This window comes from Vespa velutina, chromosome 25 (assembly GCF_912470025.1).
Source record: "Vespa velutina chromosome 25, iVesVel2.1, whole genome shotgun sequence".
Lineage (NCBI taxonomy): Eukaryota > Metazoa > Arthropoda > Insecta > Hymenoptera > Vespidae > Vespa > Vespa velutina.
This window is the reverse complement of record NC_062212.1, coordinates 2,816,821-2,840,165: the sequence shown is the minus strand read 5'-3', so window position 1 is coordinate 2,840,165 and position 23,345 is coordinate 2,816,821. Positions and strand designations below refer to the sequence as shown.

Below are 23,345 nucleotides of genomic sequence, written 5' to 3'. Positions count from 1 at the left end.
CGGCAATTCCTGATACTCGTTGGTTGACAATTACAGATACTTTTTGATTTCTAAGCTTTCATTGTTACATTGTACATTCCACTTATCAAGATGTTTGTTAAATTTACTAAATCCCATGACTGACCGAAGTATCATTCCTCATGTTGATTAGAATATTGCATTTATAATATCCCCCTATCATGCTCAAAAATAGGGAATCATTAACAGTATAGAATTACATCTACTTATTAGTTTCCATGATTATTGTACTTGTAATTGTGACCAATACTTGTAATAATAAATATTTTAATTAGAAAAAAGGTGTACAATATATATATATATAATATAAATGGATATATATATAAATGGAAAATATACGAATAAAATAGTGTTCTGTTAGATTTTTCTTGTAGGCGGCTTTGAAATCTATTATTCACTGTTACATTTAATTATTCACATTTTCATATCATTACGATTATTTTGCGTTTACATATTACATAGATTTCTATTAATTTAATTGTCAAACATTTTCAATGTTTCGAATACTTATTAACGTGCATAGTTTATTACAAAATTGATTTCTTTTACTTATAAACATGATTGTAGTGTAGCGAGGTCTAGATACGAAACTCATTGAATTGTAATCTAATATAATTTACAAACATGACCATCGATAATATGATTATATGATTGGTGAAAATCATTAAGCTAATTCTCATGAATTTTTTTATAGTATTTTTGATCTAAGTTAATATTTTATCTTTCTATTATAATGATTATTCAATGTTAATAGATTATCCTTGTGTTAAAGTAAATAGTATAATTAAAAAAAAATTATATATAACATTTAAGTAAAACGAAAAATTACATATACTTATTTCTTTTTAAATTATTTAAAGATATCAACGATTAATATATTATTAATTAATTATTTGTGTATTTACTTGTAATTATATACAATGAAAATAAAGAAGACGAAGAAAGGAATAAAATATACAAATATATCTGTTAAAAAATGAAAAAAATATGAGAGAAAAATTTTGAAGGATGAATATTTTGAACAAGATTTTGGAGACGTTGGTTGATAGTAACGATTGGCGGAATGAAAAAACATATGTTTATATATTATGCTATATATGTAGATTCTATTCTATATATCTATTCTATATATCTATTCTATATATATATATATATATATATATATATATATATATATATGATTCTAAATTACATGTTTTTAATAATCAGGAAATAATAAAAATTTGATGATATAGAAAGCAGCGATAGCAATAGCTCATAGAGGAACACGAGAAACCATTAGTAAGCCTAAAGGAAACATATCTGTTGATTGTTGACGAGAGCGTTTTTGAAAATGCGCTTCTCGCACCAGACCAATGATGACAGTCGATTCGCACTCCCGAAATATTTCCCGTCTCGTTTTTGTTGTCCGAGCTACAGACCCACTTTTCGCGATTAATAAGGGCGGTGGCACTAGACTAAGATACCGTTGTAGACCGTTATCAAAATACCGCTCGTCGCGTTCCCGCCAATTAATAGGAAAACGCGCGTTCTTTAAAGGATGTCGTGAGAATTGAAGAAGTAATTGCGATATGTAAATCTCACCGTGTATTTGATTGGATGAGTTATTACAAGAGTTTGTGTGCCTCGGGTTAGTGAATGGGATCTTCGTCATTGTGCCCTTCGAACGATTTATCGCGGCGTGTTTACCCCTATGGTTACGTAAGCGGAAGCAGGATGGTTGATCTTTGTACGGAGGGGAACCCCAGGAAGTTAAATACAACTTAACGGTCGGCCCTCATTTCAGTTACATCCGTGTATCGCACAATCGCAATGGAATCTCTCTGCGTCGTAGCAGGAGAGCCCCTGATTAATTTCCAGTCATACAAACGGAGGAGATTATACGACCTTAGGAAGAAAAGGAATACCGAGAAAGCGACTCCAAAATTGGAAGGCATGAAGTTTAAGAGCACGTTAGTAGAACAGGTCGACGAGGAAATCCTTGCAAATTAACAGTCGAGATGGGAGAATTCCTCCAAAGGAAGAACGACACGTTGCTGTGTGCTCCGCGTTTTGTGAAAAATTTTCTGATTTAGTTTATTTTGCCTGTGAAAAATTTATATCTCACTCGTTAATTAGAGTGCGGTGAACAAAGTGAGATAATAATCAATACTGGGGATTGATTAATTACTCTGTAATTAGTGAAAAATGTGCTCAGTAGTTTTGTGGAGGTTATGTTCGTTTTTGCGGAAATGGCATTTTATATTCTATGGACGAACGGTGGATTCAACTGATAAGTTCAGTTGCAAGACGGAAGTGGATTTGTAACTAGTCACGCTGTACTGTGATTGGCTGTTGGAGTGGACAACAATTTGTAGTGTAGGAGTGCAAATTACTTATTTTTCAACAGTTGGCGCATATAGGTCACTCTTAACCTCAAGTCTTAAAAGCGCGGGAAACGTACGGAACTTCAGGAACGGCTCTAGAGGCCTTGTCGCCCGTGGTAAGGGAAACAAAAATTTTCCTATATTTTCGAAATTTAAAAAATTTTTTTAATTTTCAAAGTTTCGCCATAGGAACGTGACCGCGAAAATAGAATCTAAGTAAATAGTGGAGTGCTTGCATGATCAAATACTTAATAATTGAAAAAAATAATTTTTTTTTCTCTGAGTCCTTATTTACTTAAAGTACCTTTAGTGAAGTATTTTAATAATTTTCTCTTCTTTTCTAAGTCCTCTACTTACTTAAAGTTCTTTTACCAAGGTACTTAAATTTTTTTTTTCCCCCGTAGTGAAATGTTACTATTTATAAATACAAACTACTATATCAAAATCTCTTTTATGAGTCATTGTTATGAATCACTGACATTTTCTATTTGAATATGATATAGTTTTTATATAATTCGAGTAATTTAAGATAAATAACTAAATGCAAAAAGACTCGTTAATTTAGTAAGAGATATATAAAATTAAATTTTTTCAAAACTTTTCAATACTTTTATGTGTAAAATAAGAATTACAAATAATAAATAATAATAAATTCAAAATATATTTATATATATGTATATATATTTTTGATATATTTATAATTGTATATAAAAAGTTCATAAAATAAAGAGATTATCCGATCACTTGTGAAAGTTAGTCAGTAATCCGAAACTTGTTCTGAAAAAGGTACCTGGACTTTTGGCAGAAGAGTGACGTTACTTTAGTCATAAAAATAAAACCTTCTGTCCCACATCTTTCTTAATTTAAGATGGGGAAATTTTAGTTGGTCTTCCGCGATTGAACGAATGTTTTATTAAGTATTAGTCAAAGGAAAGCTAAAGAATGTGTTCGAGACGAATTATCCATCTTGTTTAGAGTGATATTATCTAACTCAATAGAACTTTCAATGAGGTTGAAAGTTTCATCTCCGTTTTTCTTTTGGCATAGTTCGTTGCATTCTTTTTTGCCTTTTTATATTTTATAAATAAATTCTACAATGTATTAAATATCATAAAAATTTTGAAGTTAATTTTTTAAATTAATGTAATTGTTAGCTCGAATTTGAATAAGAAACATTCTTATGCTACTATAGTATGCTTACTGCCTTATAAAACAATTAACATTTTTTACTGATCGATCCCTCTTGAAAGTAAAGTATTACAAAAGTACAAAGTGAAGCCTTTTTTCAGGCGCAATATTTACTATTTATATAAAAATTATATAAAAAAAGTCTTAATCTTATTTATGTTAATATAATTACACTATACCAATTATAATGTATATTTAAAACACAATAATAATTTTGGATATAATACTAAAATCAAATTTGTTAAAAAGTAGATATATAAAAATGAAATTTAAAAATTACGTGATGTTTTGAAGAGTTAATTTTCAGAATTCTTGGACTTATTCGTTTCGAACCTATGTGATTATATTGAACTTAACAAATTGAACGTTCGTTAAAGACTTTGGATAGTCATTTAACATTTATATTAAGAATTTGACAAAATTATCGCATAAGCTAATACTAATTATTTATCAATTATAATTTATAAGGTAACTACCCAATCACATTTTTAATTATAATAAGAATATTTATAAAAATTTATTTATATATTATAATATATGACATATCTAAAATTATTTATTTATTAGAAGAATAATTACTTTGTTTAAATATTTATATTCTATTTTATCATTATATTTAAATTAAATTAAATATATATATATATATATATATATATATATATATATATATATATATATATATATACTATAAATTTCATGAAATATCAAAAAATCAATAAATTTTTCCTTTTAGTAATTTTTTTATTAAAAATAAGATAAAAACATATATTTTTTCATCAAAAATTAATAAATTTTTCTTTTAATGATTTTTTTTGTTAAATAAAAATTAAATATTTATCATTGTATTAAAAATTCTTAATAATTACTTCTTATTTTAATATATTATATTATAATAAATATATATATATTATATAATAAAATTATATTTATATATATATATATATATATATATATATATATATATATATATATATATATATATATATATATATATAATAAAATTTATTAACTTATACAAATAATAATAATTTATTAATAAGTTTATTTTATAAGTTAAATATATATAATATTATTATAACATTTATAATATACATAATATTAGTGTAACATTTCAATTTTACTTACTAAAAAATGGTGACCATTGATGTTCTAAGCTTTTAGAATATTTCACTAAGAAATCTTATATATTTTGCGTTGCATATTCTTTTTTATTATAAAAACTATCTTCTATAAAAATTATACGCAAAATAGTGTATGATACTTCAGTTGTGGACATTTCTCGTATCAAGAAAAATAATATGAAAATAAATGTAGTTGTAATTGTGCATTTGGAACTAAAGTCAAATCTTATAAAGTATCAATGAGATTAGAAATGATATAATCCTTATCAGAGTTGTCTATAAGTTTCACAATCTGAGGATAAAAACAATATAAAATTGGTCAGTTGTGAAATTCTTAAGTAAACCTACACATGTGTAGATAAATAAATAATATATAATTATGAATAATTATTTTTTATTTATATTACGAAAATATATATCCTTAACTTGAAATCTAAGATATCTTCGGGAAGAATTTGTAATAATCTAACAAATGTTAATGGAATAAAAAATCTTATTAGATCTTATTCTACTATATCTACAATTTTTTTCTCGTTGTTTTTACGTATACTTTCTTGGCGATTCTTTTTCATAACGGATTTATTGCAATATAAATTCATATGATATAATTTATTAGATATTACATATAGATATTACTCATTTTGCTCTATATTATGAAAGTACAATTTATCTTTGCATTTCAGACAAGTACGCGTCTATTACTTCACTTATATGCAATTTTGATATGCAATATTTTCATTAGTTAATTTCATATTCATTCGTTTTTCCTATTTTTATTAATATAAATATTATTTTTATATTCATATTCTTTTTCATTATTTTTAGAGATTTGTTCACATAGAAACATCTAATTTTTCATGGAAATATTATTTGCGAAATTGAATATTTCTTCTGAATTTATTTAAATGATACAATACATTTAATTGCATTGAGTGATACTAGATCTTTATTTAAAAATTCTTCATCTTTTTAAAGTGCTAAAATAAAATAAATGCATCTGATCATTAAAGGAATGAAATTGAACCAGTATTATATATTACTTCAATAGTCAGCAGACCCATGTTAAATATTTTTTAATATTATAATAGCAAATCCTTTATTACCTTTGTGAATAACAAAAGCAGAATTTTGTTAAGTAAAATTGTAAATATAATCTAGATAAATGTCAGATAAAATTGGCAATAAATTCAAAACTGTTTTTACGTTCTTGATTAAATATTGCTATAGAAATTAAACTAATTTATTCAAAAGCTGAGGAGAATACTTAAAAATCATTTTATAGATCTTTTACTAAGGCTAGTATTGATCTGAAACATACAATTATCATGTAATTATCACTAACACATATATCTTGTCTGTATTAAATGCAATATTTATATCAGTGTTCAAGTTGTCCAAGAAGAACATCTTGTTTCTTTATATGTTCTAAAAGTAAATTAATGACACATTGCTTTTCTTCAGTAATTTAAGGAGTATAACAATTTTATACTGCTTGTCTTTTGAAATTAAAATAAAACTTTATTTGTTTCAGGAAATTCTATCCTTAAAGGATTTTATGAAAATACATTTCCATTTTTTTATCACTTTTTCCATATCTGTACGCTGCACAATGAAAAATATTTTTCAGAAATTATTTTCAGAAATTATTTTATAATGCAATATTAAAAAATAGTATTAAATAATTTTATGAGAGAACAATATTCATTTTATCAATATCTGAAATATATCTTCTTTCCATTTATGACATGTCTGCTTGTTCTTCATTTTCATATAATATTTCAAGAAAACATTAAGTGGATTCTATTTTTAAATGAAATAATTAATAGTAATTGTCTATGTGTAGATTTCACAATGATTAAAATACTAAGCTGAAGAGGTTAGAAAAATATTACATTGGCAAGTTCACATATCATCGTGATTAATACTATTTAATTGGGTCCTTAATGCAAGTACAATATTTAAATGTGTGCTAATGCCTTATAAACTATTTTTTTTATTATATCTAGATATAATATAAATTTAAATGGTTAATCGTATTATATACATACGTATATATGTATATCCATATATCATATATATACGTGTATTATAGGAAGATTCTTATTTTGCTTAGTGAAAAATAATTGACTTAAGCGACACTGTATAGTAACTATTAATTTCACCATGCTCTAACGCTATCGAAGTCGTCATAATCTTTCTCTTGGTGTAAGATTTTTAAGTTGTCTATTGAAATGGGATGGTTTTTTTTTGAGAATTACTATTTGTGTTTGGTCTAATAAAAAATAATCTGATAAAAATTATAATATGATAAAAAACTCTTTAATTATAATATTACGAAGTAAAAATTTACAAATTCGATTTACCGTACTTTCCAAAACTTCCAACAATGGCTATAACCCATTATAATAGATCGATACTGACAAAAGAAGATTCTCAAATTTATAAGATTATACTTCGAAAATGCTAAATTATATAGAGATGTGTATTACGTCATTTTTTTTGCTGTCAAGTACAGCCAAAGAGGTAAAATTAATCTCTGAATATATATGTTATTCCTGATTTCTAACGATTCATCATATTTCATTTTAATTATAAATTCTATATTATTAGAGATGTATAGATAACAATGAATAAATAAATATTGTTTCTTTAAAATATTTATGAAACTGATCCAAATTTATTGCACAGATTTATTTATTATTTGTTTCATTGTACTTTTGTATTTATTTATTATCGTAAGAGAACGAAGTTGAGAACAAAGTTGAGAACATCTTTTCCGCTGTTGCCAGATGAATTCCACTAAAAGTACAAGTCTCTACCGGTTTCATTTTGGATTTTGCGTGCGCCAACAGCTGTTCACGGTGCTTCACCGTCCTTCTATTTACAGGTAATTAACTTTTCTTTTCTAAGTTATAATTTCGTCCAATATATTAATCGATAGCAAAACATGCAATTTCTGTGGTTTAATGTTCGCAAATTTGGTAAATGTTGCGTTTACAAGATATTCGCGAAAATGAAATTGTCATCTAGCTCGTGAAATTTTTACATCATACTTTCTATTGAATTTTCTTATATCTTTTTTGATGATGATATACAAAAAAGGTCTCATAATAATCTATGCTAGAGAAAAATGTAATATATAAGTGTATATTTTCACTAATTATTACATTAAAAAAAATAATCGACGAATGTATATATATATACTTTATATACATTTGTCATCTAGTAAAATTGTACCTCTGCCTTTGTTCTATATAGAATAGGTTATCCCGAAGCTTGCATCAAGTAGGAGAAATAAATATAAGAGATTGGAAAGTAATATCTTATTAATTATTTTTATCGATAAAATCAAAAAAGGTACCAACGGAATCATTAGCTTCATAACTATGAATTACGAATTTAGGCGCTTACTAATATGCTACACATTACTTATAAAATCTCTTCATTTCTAGTTTATAAAGTAAAGAACGAACTACAATTTTTTCTTAAATTTAATAATATCTATGAAAATCAGTAATGGGGATATGAGCTTTTTCTTTTTTGCCACAGATTTCGAGGGTGACCACTGTACGAAAATTTCTCTTCGTGACAAATATGAAAAACAGCATTTATACCAATAATGAGAACAAGAGTAAGGCGTAATTCTTAAGCATAGTTTTGACGAACGCGGAGCATGAAATTACGACTAGTAAATTTATATAGTGGAGAAATAAATTGATTGACACGGTTGTTGGTCATGCAGCTAATGGAAGATAAGTTGTTCTGTTTTAGGTAATAATTAATATTAATAAATTAATAAATTGTAGGTAATAGTTAATGTTTATTAAATCTTTTTTGTAATATTTTTGTTTATTTCATTGTTACTTTTTATTAGTAAATACTCAAGTAACCTCTTATTTTCTGTTTATATTTTTTAATGATTTTTTTTTATTGATACTAATGATATTGTTTGTATTTTATTTCAGATTATTATTGCACAATTTATGGAGTCATGGATGAATCAATCTTTGTTTCGATAAAATAAAAGAAGTGAAATCGATTTAGAGTTTTATTGTTAATTTGCATTCGTTTGTATTTTGTGATTTCAATTAAATTTTAAGATGCATGTGTATTTGAATAGATTGTTAACAAAGCAGTCATTAAGTCAGTGTTTGTTCGTATAAAGTTTTATTAATGTTTGTTTTTTGTTTTTTTACAGGTCGATAGACTATACTTTATATGTGAAACATCCAATTGAATTAAATTTATTGTCTGTCTCTTGATCATTATATCTGATAAATAATTATCGCGTATTAAAGTCAATGCACCATGGAAGACGATCAAGAAACTAGTATATTTCTTCTATAGAACAATGGTAGTAAGTAAATGTTGAAATTTTATAGTCATATAATTTTACAATTCATTTTATTACAAAAAATTTAATATCAATTTTTTTTTCCATCTGTTTTCATATCATCATTGCATTCTCAAATCAATTTACCAAGTCAATCTACTGCAACTTCAACCTACTTCATTTTCAATTTACTTTGATGTAAATCTATCTTATTTTTGACTTATTACGAGTCAACCTACTCTAATTTCAACCTACAATAAGGATGAATGTTTTGGACCGTGGAATTTCTTAAATAAGTGAGTGAACAAAATTGTATTTCTTCAGTACTTATTATGTTAAGGACAAAAAATTCAAATTGGTACGAATTACTGGTTGTAATTTTTTCAATCAATTATTAACGAACATGACCATTAACAATTTTTTTTTTGGATTTACTCATAAGTAGTACATTTTTAAATGTTTTAAAATTTCTTTAGAGTCCGTTTTCCTAACGAGGAGTGATAAGCCATGGATGCGCGGATGGAAACGTTTATTCTCGCAGGAACTTTCGTAAGTATAAGTGTTACTACTGCAGTTTTTAACGATCCAGAATACACCACGACAGATTTTAATGCCTTTTGACATAGCTGTTGAAGATGACTCACATACCAGTAACTCATTGGTATGCTGAAAAATGTCTTCGAATGAATTTTTTATTATTTTTAATTGTTTCAACTATGTGAGTCTTCTGTTTTAGACGACACGATATAGTTAATTCATAGTAGGTATAAAAATTGTCAATGTATAATGTTCATCCCTGGTTGATAAACTTTCCTCTAAGTTGCAGACATACATTATATGCCAATACAGTTTCTCTGATATCACTATGTTAATACCATGGGACTTGAGAAATATAAAAAATTTAGGGGTGTCCTATTGTATTGTCGCAAAATGTAGTTGGCTTTTCATTATAGATCCTTATTATATCCATATATATCCTTTAGGAGATCATAATTTAAATTATTTTATTCCCTATTTATGGGCTTTATTTGGAATATATTACTTAATTATCAATATTTTATACCATGAAATTAATGTTTCTTCAATGATGATATTTTTTCCTAGTTTAAATATTTTTTGATACTTCTTTTGATTTTTTTCATCCCACAGTCGAAATAGCTTTCCAAGTCCATTACTATAAGCAATAGTAGTGTTATCAGCAAACTGAAAGTTGTTGAGAAGCACCTTTCGAATTTGTTCTGTGACATGATGGTACGCGGTAAATCAAAATTATACAATGTGCTTTTTAGCAATAATTGTTTATTGAGTTGACTCTTACATCACAGAATTGATCTCAATAATTTTCTTATTTCATCCGGATTAGTTTATGTCTATTGATGCATTCGTGCAAATTGAATTAATGTGGCTTTATTTAATTTTTATTCTGTTTATTTGTTCTATGAGTAAATTTATCAATTTGTGTTATCAACAATTAAAGAAAATACATCATATGAAGTATAGTATAAATAGTTGTTGATGTCGGTTGTTCGAGTAAAAGTAAACAATTTCTGACGTCTACGAAATTCAATCCACCTAGCGCACTTAATTGCAGTTTTCTCGGCATTATTATCTTCGATATCTTCCTTAATAATTAATTTTTGAAAGATCTGTTCAATAGCATCTTATTATGTATTTATATAGCATCAAGTTAATTATCACAACTATTCAATCATCAATATCCAAATCAAAATCCGATGCATACAGTTTTATTTGTTTTTCTTTTGGGAAAAATTTAAATTCTTTCCTACCATTACTATGCAAATTTTTGTAAAACCCATAGGTTTTTTCTTTACTACTTCTTACTACTAGATGATTTATGAAATAACATTGTGCTCCTTCTTTTCGCCATTGCAAATAATTAGGACAAAGTTTAACTTTTTTTTATTAACTGTAGACTTTCAATTGAAGGAATATATTATCTTTTAGATGGTTACTTTTCGATTACAGACTTTCAACAGAAATCTGTTGAAAAAATATACATACTCATATACATACATATTTGCATACAATACAACTACACACGTTCGTCTGCATTGTAACTCTTGTGAGTATTGTGGTATTTTTTTAGTATATTACTGGAAAAAATATTCTATTGTTATTATAAAATCTCATTTTGAATACAATCAGTAAATATAGTTACATACTGTTACGAGCGGGTTTAGAATTGATGTCATTACTATACATCAAAACTGTTTTGACGATAAATATTGGGTATATTTTTGTCTTAGACTCAGGACATTTTGAGAGAATGTGACTCGTAAGTATTCCAGACTATTTAAATTTTGGTGGAGTCAGGGAAGTTTTCAGGGAAACTGTTCCCTAATATTGCAAATGATTGCATCTTAAGGCGCGACTTTTGTGAAAGATAGATTTGATGAAGCTATTACGGTGAGTTGTATTACAAAGTTCGGGTTCAGTAGTGAGGTTTTCATGAGGATTGATTAATAGTTTGAATAACGTGCTACAGGAAAATTCTAGGAATTTCTCGATAGAGCAAGAAAAGGATTTTCCAAAATTCCTTGAAGAATTTTCAAAAGAATTCGCAAGAAATTGCGGAATTGTTGAACATATCATAGACCTAACCGATTCTCTAGAAAATGAGTTTCTTGGAGGATTTTTCATTTGAAAGGAAAAAAGAGAAAGTTGTCGATACGCGTTTGGGTGTTGTTAGGATTCCAAAAAGTTAGGTCGACGGCGTTATATCTGCAACAAGACGGACTTGATTGATCATTTGGCAAAATTCGTTAGGGCCAAAAAGATTAGGATCAGTGGATTCTATTGTGTCATTTAATTTATAGATCAAGGCATGAGATTTGAGCAAAAATGTTACCTAGAATTGACCTATAAAAAGCTATTAGATTTCCTTTGTTGTCCGTCCGTATAGAAAAGGGAGATACACATTAAAACTTATGTCTCGAAGCTTAATATGAAGCTAGACGAAATCCATAGAACCATAAAGAAGCGGATAGAGATAAAGTTTTGCTTGAAGAAAAGCTTATTAAAGGATCAGAAGGTATGTTCAACTCTCAATACAGAAGAGGCAAAACGAAGAAGCTCAAGAGCAATTAGGAAAGCCCATATAAAATTATGAAGACAATCAACGATGTGGTGTACACTTCGAGGAAAAATCTTCAAGAAAGAAATAAGAAAATCTTTAAGAAAGAAAAAGGAAATTGATCATGTAGATAGTCGAACAATAATAAAGGAACTAGGTTAAACGGTAGAAAAACGTAGGGACAAATCTACGAGTGATTAACACTTTTGCATGAATGAAGCGTCACATGTTCTGACTTAGTTGTCTTCTCTATCAGGGATGGAATCTGCCTTTAGTAGTTCTGATCGTTCCGGAAGATGAGAGAGAGATAAGTGAGTTATGTGGCTGAACTGATGTCGATTAATTTGTAATAGGCAAGATAATATATTTCGTGAAGACAAACATTCGGCTTGGGTAATGAATCAAATTTTATAGTAGAACAAAGTGGAGGAATAGATTTTTTCTTCTTTAGAAAAAAATTCTCGTGGTGCGAAATTATCCGTTGCGAAAAGCTTTCTGAAGCAAAGAAATTTTGAAGTCTCGACCGAGTTGGGTAATTTATTCGAAGAAGAAATTTGTCTCTGGATCAAACAGTCGAAGAAAGAAGGAAAAGGATAGAGCACTCAATTGGATACTGCAAATTCCTTGGGATTTTTTAGGCCATAGTTTTCTTTCCAAGCGAAGTGGATTCATGCTGCGGGTGAATGCCAAATCGCTCATCAGTTGGGAAATGATAATGGCAGTCTACCACCTCCCTATGCCAATGGTATTCCAAATGATGGAAAAAATATCAGGGAAAGAGCCTAAAAAAGGACCTCTGCCAGAGATAAAGCTAAGAGACGAATTTTGCCGAAGTTCTTGATGACATGGTTATTAGGACAAAGAAATTTGAAATACGAATGATTTAGCAAATAAGCAGGTGTTGTCAATGAGGAATTATAGAGCCGAAGGTTTGTGATATGGAGAAGTTAGCAGAAAACCTCTTAGTGAAAACTCTTAGTGCAATTTTTAGTGTGAAAAGGACCATGATAATTGACTCCAACATTCGAGAAGGATTTAGTCTTATTCAGATGAATCTTGACCCTGAATGTAAATAGGAGGAGATTTATTTTCTTTATTTGTTTTGGTGTTACCTGTTGGTGTAGCATCGGTTTCAGAGAATATACTGTATGAGTCGTGTGTCGGTATATCTTGTAGCCACATTTCGAATTGATGGAACGTATGTGAATTTGACATATCTGTAATTGTATTAGATTTCCTCCTTTTGCTAGTAGATAGAAAAACAGCTCGGTAGATTGAAGCGTTAGTGGACATGTAGACATCCTTTACTTCGTTATTTGATGTGTTCCGTATGGTGTAGGTGTCTCCCAATATTGAGACATTTAGGTTTATTGGTGGCATATTTGAGCCAGCGACCATACGATGTACGCCTACTGTCTCACCGCGCCGAGGTAATACAAGAGGTCGTTAATGTACGTTACAAGAACTATAAACAAAAACAAGTCACGAGTAATAGGAAATACGTCTATACTGTAAAAATTTAGCGAATAGAATGAAACAATAAATAGATACGTATAGATCAACTCGATCAATGCCCTCCTACGTAAGTTGTGCTGCTGGCAACTGCAGTATGCTTTCTAATTCTAGACTTTTTGTATCTCTTCATAGAATTCTTTTTGAATCCATCATTCCAGCATCATTCCAATTTCTTAAAAGTTACACAATTCCCTTGTCCTTCCAGGCTAAAAATGTGATTTTTCTTTTTTTACAACAAGTTACAAACAAGTTTTCTTATCTAAAAACTTGAATTTTTTTCGTAAATGTTGGAATAGCTTTCCTCTTAGTTTTTATAGTACTAGTTAAATGGCATTTCATTTTCATTTGTTTTTCTGCCGAAGATATATTGGCATAATATCTATCAGTAAACATATGGTAATCCTGTTCCTCGGAAATTTTATTTAACAACTTTTGATATAAATGCAGTGGAATTCAAGTACTAACTGGTAGATTTGGACGAATAATATTTTCTGATGTAATATTTTCATAGTAAGGTAGGATAGTACAGATATATCCTGCTTCAAAATTCGTCATCGCATAGATTCTTATACTCTATTTTGTTGGCTTAATCGGGTTACATATAATGAAAAAATTTTCCGTTGAAATTTTACTATGGATTCATCTACACAAATATTTTGATCGGGAATGAACTGTTTAGAAAATGTTGAATTTAAATATTCTAAAAAGATACTGGCTCGTTGTATTTTGAGATTTTTGCTATCTGAGTTATGAATTTTTAAATGAAGCATTCAAAATATTAATTGACTCAAGTTCTTGTAAATATATCCGTAGTAAGAATTCTACTGTTATGTTTAGTTGACCAATATTAGAAATAGGCATTGTACATATATTTAGAATGAATCAATGAAAATCCAAAATTCATTTTTACTTACATCATGTCATGCTGATCATACGGAGTTATTAGTTAGATTTTAACAACAATAATAAGATTTTGCATAGTTGTTTATTTCCTTTATTATTTCATCGACTAGCTGGTTCGTAAAAAACAGTTTGAAAAACTGAATCGGTTCAAAAATATTAAAGGATCTGTTACTTTTGATCCTATTGAAGAATTTACTCTAAGTGGCATGTATCCATTCTCTGTAATACTGACCCAGTCATCTTCCTTTGAAATGCTTGCGTCATTATCGGTGTCAGATTGAATAGTCCCGTACCTTTCGTCTTCGATAAATTATTATATCGCTGTCGTCATTATTGTTCTCAGTATCACCTTTTCTTTAACGAAATTAACGTGTATTGTTCACCTGAGAATCACTTGAATCCTTAAAATTTGTGAAAAATATTATAGGTTGTATGGCATATCAATGGTTATACGTGTAAATGGAATTTATCCTTACATTTGGTCGTTATAATGAGCACTTTATCTTCGTTAGTTTCCACCACGTGGAGCAGCTTTGTCTTATCGTCATTTCTATCAAACTGCACTGTACTCGAGTGTTCTCAATGGTAAGTGCTGCTGTTTTTAATGATGACGATAGTGATGATGTTGTTGCACTTGCTCTTATTTTTGTTGTTGATCTCTTCTCTAGTGATTGAAAATATCGGAATGGAAAAAGAATTTTTTTCCGAAATAGAATAGAATTTTGCCTAGAAATGGTCTCCGTGGATTCTTCTGTAATGTTGAACAATGAATGACAAAATGGAATGAACTTGTCATTGTGTTGGAAAACGTTTTGTTCAATAGATAAAGGCCTGATGATCCCTACTCATCATTCGAATTTATATTCTCAAAATTCACAGAGTTACCTGTGTTTCTACAATGCTTACATCCTGCGTTTTTTGTTTCTGCTGACATGATTTTCTTTTTGCAATCTCGATAACGTACAAGTTTTATTCCAATTATTTTCCTTCAAAAATAGATTATCAGAAAGATTTGTTTCCAATGAACTATCCTTCCTTTCTTTGCTATCTATTTTTTCCCACATGTAGTAATTCGCCAAAGGAGACGGAATTGACGATAAAAATCCTTGGCGAAAAGGGAAGTTAAAAAATTAAATTTCTTTTGAAATAAATTGATTGAGAAGATTGCTTCGGACCCGTCGTTCTTAATATTCAAAGTTATAAATTAATGACCATTTTGTTCGACCCTCAAATGAGCTGATTCTTCAAGGAAGTCGGAAGAAATTCTACAGAATTTCTCGCAACTTGTACGTTCACATGTCAAGATGTATTGAGGAATCTTTGTGAATGAAAGTACTGCTTCCGTTATTGAGATTCTTTTTTTCGGATTGTGTATTAACTTTTCGCCACACTAATTTTCGACAGCGAGAATGGACGTGCAGCTCTCATGAGAGTCTACAATGAATCAGTGATAACGTTCGTTTAGCGAATGACGTATCAGCGAAACAAGCGAGAGCAAATAATAGCGAAACAACAAAATGGCTGACGCGTCAGCGAACATCAAACAGTTTGTCACATTGTTTCTTTTATACTTTTACTTTTATTAAATATTTCTTCAATATTTAACCAGTGGTCGAGAACAGCGTTCTTTTCTTCAGCATTGTGCCTGCCTATCAGTAGAATAAAATTTAACGTGCAATCGATTTTCAACAACATTAATAATATTTTTCCCTACAATTTGGGGCTCAATCAGGATCTTGGATTAGCAAGTATGCAATCATGAAGATACGTTTATGCGTGAAGCATAAATTTGATTGTATTTTATGATAACGAGTTAACAGCGTGATGGAAGCGAAAGATCTATACAAGTTCACCGTGACGCAGTTTGAAAGAAAACCGTAAGATTCTAGCACTTCCAATTATGAAATCTAAAAACGAATTAATGGCTAGACTGATTGAACACGATGTCAACGAAGTGAGTGCCGATGCAACGCCTCCGCAAACGTAGTTCCATGGATCCGTTAATCGGAGAAGAGAATAGAAGCGAAAGCGAAATGGATTTGATGTTACAACACATCAAATTGCTAAATAAAGAAAAATAATTATCAATGCGTGAAACAGAGCTTATGTGGAGGGAGTTCGAAATGATGCGAATACCACAACGGACAGAAGAGCAAATATCTATGCTACGGATGGCAGTAAGCATACTAGGGCCAGAACCTCTTTGGATGAACATTATAACTTTTACAGGCCTATTAAATTACTTTAGGGATTAGAGAATTATACGCGGTGTGTAAAAAAAAGGTCTTATGTTGTGGGAAAACTATAGGTTCCATGAGGGTGTTAACTGAATATTAATCGTTTCCTGACTAAGAGGAAAGGCGTAAGAATAGCTTCATACTAGACTGGACTATGCGAGACTACAAACTACAGAATTATTGGCGGAAATAAAGACAATGAACTGATCAATAATCTAATCAACGGCTAGAGGATTCCACGTTACGTGACTAGGCACATATGGTTACGTCCCGCTCAGTCCGGGCATCAAAAAAATATATTACAAATTTTCCAAGGAACTCATACTTGATGCTAGATTAGTACTTTTTTGGCCCTTACCTGCTATGTGCAGTTTTTGGCTCGGAATTGGTACAAGCACACACAAAATGATTCGAGACACGGCACTTCAGAGATTTATTAATGGATGTCCTTACCTTGTTCGGTGATCCTCGTGAAGAATTATGCTTCGATCTTCAAATACCTGGGTGTTCTCGAGTCAGGGTATGGTAAATGAGGAACTGGAACAGCCTTCCTGTCGAACGTGATCGGGATGAGGCGGTAAGGTACCTCGTTCTTCTTGTTGGCTTCTTCGTTACGATAAATCCCAATGACGTTGGTAAAGTACGTGTAGGTACCATGTAACGTCGCGAGAAGTCGACGCAAGTGATACTTTCTACCGGCATGACGCATTCTCGGCATTTGTGAGAATTTTTATGAGAAAGGCTGATAAGGACTCACTCGTGTGAACCGTATGTATCACTAGTGAAGGATTTGATAGGAAGTTATCATTCGCAAGCCGTACGCCCCTCTAACGAAAGTATGACTTTGAGGTTTTAAGGTTGAATAATAAGGAGTGGAAGAATACCACGTGAGAGAATTTGTCGACAGCGCGCTAAAGAATTCGCTTAATTAATCGATTCCCGAATCGTAGAGATAAGAAACCTTAAAGATTTGAATTAAGACGATTAGAAGGATCTCGAATGAACTTCGATACGCGCAACCGGGATTATTCAAGTATATATACACAGCGAGCACGAACAAAACTAAATTTTTTAAAGTATAACGAGTACAAAATTATACAGTACAATGATTTGGAAAGTCGAGGACAGGGTTAACTGCTTGGTGGGTATTGCTCGATAGCTGTCGTGAAAAAAAAATTAATGTGCGTCTTTTCGTTAGGCGTAAGAGTGACTTCTGACGTAACACTTTTTCCCCTATTAGAAAATGTACGTACATATACGCGCCTTTTAGCATTTATTTAAATACGCATTTAATTCGATGAACGTGCTCAGCTGGTTGGATGTGCTATCCATTGGTTTTTCCTTTTGTTTGTGAACTGTGACGTTTTGAGGTGGCATCGTCGCTGTTCTTCGGATTCTGGATGTTTAGTATCCAGATGTAGGAGGAGATGAATCAATGAGCCCCATAAGCCTCCTATGAGATGTAGGTTCCAGCCGTATATATTATGTAATGCATATCGGTGCAGGAGCGTGTCGGCAATGTATTTTATTAATTGAAGGGCCATAAAAATGATTAAGACCCCGGCACTTGCTGATCCGAAGGTTATGAATGCTCCCCATAGACGTTGTCCTGTGTTTGACGTAATCTTGTCTAGTGATTCGTCATCCATTAAATTATAGAGAGATATTTTCTCTGAAGGTATTTGTCTGCTGCTGATTCCTTTGGCGAGAGTGTTGAGGATGGCAGGTTTCTCTGCAGGTTCCATTATGTGTGACCATAGTTTATTTATATCTTTAGTGGAGTAGCTCGTTCCGAGATGTTCGGGATCGATGTATTTCCATTTTGGTTTCGTTGAGGGTTTAATCATCGGAGAGGTATTGACTCCATTAATTTAGTTGTGACTCTATATCAAGTGCCATGTAAATTATACATATTTGGTAGTAGTTCATTGCAATCCTTCGGTGATGATGCGCTCGAAAGTATGAATTATTGCGATAGGAAATGGGTAATTTCCTATAGCATTCTTCGATCTGCCTGATTTTTACTTGTATTGAATTACATTGAATTATATATATTACTTCGGCAGTTATTACTGGCATGTATCCTGGTTGCTTCATAAGAGTGTATGCCATTTCATCTGGTGCTATTGTAACTAGAGAGAGTAGATCCTTGAGTACCTGTTGTTTGAGGATGAATTTCTGTCTAGTTATATCTATATATACCGATGTACGCTGTGTCTTTAGATGTCTATCTACGTACGTAAACTTTGGGTTCATGTATGCAAAAATATCCAATGTTTTTCCAAAAATGTTAATGTTTTTCCAAGCGATGTTTCCGTGATTTTGGATGTTGAGTTCGGATTATGGAATAACCGCATAAGACGAATTCATTGGCTTTCGTCAGGGCGAAAGTAATATCTTTAGTGGATACTGTGTAAGGAATGGGACCCTGTGACGATTCTGGAGGTGCTAGTTTCGTTGCAGGTCCTTCATATGGTACTTCGTATTCGTGGAAACCACAGCTGTCGGTTGGAAGAGTCGACCAAGGTGTATTACATGTTCTTTGCTTTGACTGTTTTTTTTTGTTTCGTCAGGAGGAAAAACCTTCAAAAGGCACCCTGAGAATGGTACTCAGGATAGTGTCGGATTCAACCCGCCTGAACATACCCTCAGGTTCGGATCGCTCCCGACTCTTAATACTAACATGCTGAGGAGAAAGGGGATTGGGCGGGATCGCGCATATGCGTATTCACCCAATCCACTCCTCGGTGAGCGAGGCCGGAATTCGCCTTGCTCTCATTCGTTCATCCATCTCCACGCATACCAATACGGCGCACTCGACAGGGGCCCATGAGTCCCCGGAGACGCATTTACTCCCTAACTATATACATTGTGGCCCGATCCCCACCCCATGGTGCACTGATCAGGCCCATTCACTCCCGTATATTCTACATCTACGGAAAGGCGACGCTTGAGCCAGGCGCCGCCTGAGCTGCTCGGAGCCTTGCCCTAGGTGGCCGCACTGGAGCCATTCTCCTATGCGGCCTATTGTTCGCACTTCTTTCCACACATACACTCGCACGTTCACTCACAGGTCTTTAATCACGTGACCGTTTTCTGCGCCTGTCAGCGTGCTCCTTTGTTCGCATGACCCGCCCAGCGAAGGTCCGAAAGGCCGCCTATCCTCCCGGAACAGTCAGGGAGACCCCGACTATTCCGGAAAGTGTTAGCCGCCCTCCACCCATCGCTTCGATCAACTCATTCCTGGCATCCGTTCACGCCGGGCAGTCGATCAGGGTGTGCTCAGCCGTATCCTCATTTCCCCCACAGTGGAAACACCGTGGGAAGGGGATCTTCTTCATATTATATAAATACGCCGAAAAGCATCCATGACTGGTCATCAGCTGTGTAGTGTGGAATGTCGTCCCGATGGAAAACGGCCTCCTAATCCACTCAGCCAACCCCGTTCGGCAATAGCCGCCCTCGGGCGCACCCCCGTTGCTGCAGCTGTCCCTGCTAACGCAAGCTCCTTAAACTTCCATGCTTCTATTGCCCTCCTTCTGGCAAGTACTCAGTACAGCCTTAGCACGCGGTGGAACAGGTTCTTCCGCGTCTCTAACAGCCGTATACGTCTCCGCCAGCTGGGGTGCCAGATGAGCGAGAGGAATAATCCCCGCAATCATCATAGACGCATGGAAGGAGATCGTCCTATAGGCACAGCACACCCGAATCGCCACCTTCCTCTGGAGGCTCTGAACTGCCCGCCCGATCTTCGTATCCTCCACGACGGCGCGCCACCACACCGGCGTCCCATAAAGGAGCACCGAGTGGATCACGCCGCCGTAGGGGAATCGCTTCTTCTCCCCCGGTCCGTAAAGATTCCATATCTTCGTCACCACTATTTTTGTTCTTCTCGGTCGCACTCACTGTTTTCATCGCAGTTCTTTCCACGACCTTATGCGGGTCCTTCTGAATTGTTTCCACGCGGACATTTGGTCTACTCCCGTATGCCTTGTCCACCCATTTTCTGGGAGGCACTACCGGGCACTCCTAAGAACCGGCACGATGATTGGTCGGCTTCTGATCGGCATCTGCACAAACCGGGCACGCTGCCTTGTTTGTACACATTTTGGCCAAGTGGTCCGGTTTCCCACAGACATAGCAAAGATCCACCCGGGGCTTTGTAACCGGGCACATTGCTGCGACATGTCCTCGCGCAAGGCACCGGTGGCATCTGAGGGGCCTCTGTCTAAGTTCTTGCACCCTCGCTGCTGTCTGTCCCAAGACTATACTGTCCCTCTTCAGGGCCACCTGGATGACAGGCGTCGGAGCCATGACATTGGTCTCGCCTAGTCTACCCCTGCCTATCCTGATCTCTCCTACCTTAATGAGATTAGGGTTTGTTCCGGGATGCAACTCCAGGAGTGCATTCCTGATCCAGGTACCGTTAGCGGCCGGATCTAGTCCCACCAACCATATGGTACTCGTACGCAGGGGGCGACTGACCTTTATCCCTGGGACGAAACTCCTTAAGGCCTCCGCTACCCGGACGGCCTTCTCGTTTGCCCCTTTGCCTCGTACTTGCCATATAAAGGCACCTGTGAGGCCTCTCTTACAAGTCATACCGACGATCCCCAAGTCTTTAAGGTTGACCTTCTCCGTGGCCCGAAGGAGTACGTCTCTATACGTCGTCTCCTCGGCACACGATAGAGAAATAGCAGCCACTTCTCTTTCCCTTTTTTCCCTCTTCCTTCTTCGCTGCGCGCCACTTTTCTTCTTCCCTTCCTTCCTAGAGGCTGCCTGTCCCGGCAAGGGATGACGTTCGCTGACTCCATCCTTAGATGTAGTTAGGGGTAGAGCATTCGTTTCCTTCCTCTGGGCTCGTCTCTCTTTCCGGCCAAGTACCTGGACAAAATCCTCCTGTCCGATTAGTGCCTTACTTACACTTACCTGTTTCGCAGGGGGTCGAGTGGGCTTAGCACGAAGTGTGGGGCCTTTGTGTGGCCCACGAGTTCCCATCGTTGCTCCACCCGATGTCTGCTGCTGCTGCTGCTGCTGCTGTTGCTGCTGCTGCTGTGGTTGCTGCTGCTGTTGCCGCTGCTGCTGCTGCTGCTGCTGCTGTAGCTGTTATATCTGTTGTTGGATACCGCGGACAACCTCCGTCAGTACCCTTATTGACTCCCTTACATCCGGAGACTTTGATCGGCTATTCCCAGCCGGTGGATTCTCCAGAACCTTCTCCATTCTTTTATTCGCCCTCTTGAGGCGAACGTTTTCCTCCATGTCCTCTTTATTGCGCAGATCCTTGGCCCTCAATTCTGCCTTCAGCTGCGCAATGGTTTCCTTGGCTGACGGAGGATCGTCCGCCCGGGTTTCGAGCCTCTTGCTCAGGGTCTTAATTCCCCTCATCATTACCTTATGGGAATTCTTCATCATCCCTGAGATTTCATCCTTAAGGTTGCGGCATCTCAGCCTGGCACTTTCTGCCGCCATGGAGGCTTCCCGGATGCTATTCAGCACCCTACCAGTCTCCACTTGAGACAAGGGAGTCTCCGCTGGGCCACCCTCACCTAGTGCGGGCCAGTCAGCCCCCAGCTCATCCTCCTCAGAAGAGTAGATCATAGGTCTTGCGCGCTCGTGCCTTTTCCCCTGCTTTGGCGAGATCAGGAGAGCCGCATGCTCTCAACAGCACTGGCAGTTCTTTCCAGTTCCTCCGCTTGGTACTCTTCGTTTCGTATCCTTCCTGGCGCATTAGATACACCGCAGGCCAGGTCGCCTACCTGTGGTATCCTTCCTGACGCATCATCCAGAGCTGAGGCCAGGTTGCCTACCCCGAGCTCTCCTGGCAGTCGTTGGTTGACGACGGTGGGTGGCCTACTCTACCACCACCTGACACCGCCGTGGCGTGGGTATCCCTCCCACGCCCGCTTATTAGTTTCATCGTACTATCCATGTCATGTATTAAGATATATTAGTGGGAGCCAAGCTCCCCAGCAGAAAGGAAAGGAACGGAAGGAAGCTAGTGAGAGAGAGATAGAATAGAAAAAGATATGTCAAGAAGTATAAAGGAAGGAATAGCCATACAAGAACATTCATAAACCATTCACTCAATCCCTTTTAGTCGCCTTTTACAACAAGCAGAGAGTACTGTAGGAGTATTCTGCTTCCCCCTACCCACGGGGGGGGGCGGGGTTGCTTTGACTGTAGCGTAAGTCGCGTAGCTTTATTCTGAGAGAGGCTTGAACTACCACGTCATCCCAAGTTTCATAGGGGTCGCTATACTGAGACCTTTGCATGTTCTATCGATTGTAACTGTGCCGCTAATAGTTAAACTTATTGTATCTGCCTTGTCATTGAGTAATTCTCTTATGTAGGCATTTAGACTCAAAGAGAGACTTTTTGTTGAGTGTACTTGTTGGCATAGATGGTGATTTAATGTGAATAAATACTCCTAACGTCCATTATGGACGATGGATTTGTGGGAGTGCATTCCACAATGAAATATTGTTCTGTCGATTTCTACTCTGCACTGCAGTACTTTACCGAATTGTAATTGGCTGCTTGTAATAGCTGTATGTAGACTGTAGGAGT

The 23,345-nt window shown here is 34.2% G+C and overlaps 1 long non-coding RNA gene across 1 annotated transcript; it reads left to right on the top strand.

The window, feature by feature from the left end:
* Window positions 1-1,771: 1,771 nt before the first annotated feature.
* On the top strand, window positions 1,772-9,970 carry LOC124957248. The gene is made up of 8 exons (XR_007103476.1): window positions 1,772-2,500; window positions 7,483-7,580; window positions 8,243-8,464; window positions 8,659-9,050; window positions 9,178-9,322; window positions 9,503-9,575; window positions 9,653-9,687; window positions 9,763-9,970. It is a non-coding gene; the product is annotated as an uncharacterized LOC124957248 (long non-coding RNA).
* Window positions 9,971-23,345: the final 13,375 nt, after the last annotated feature.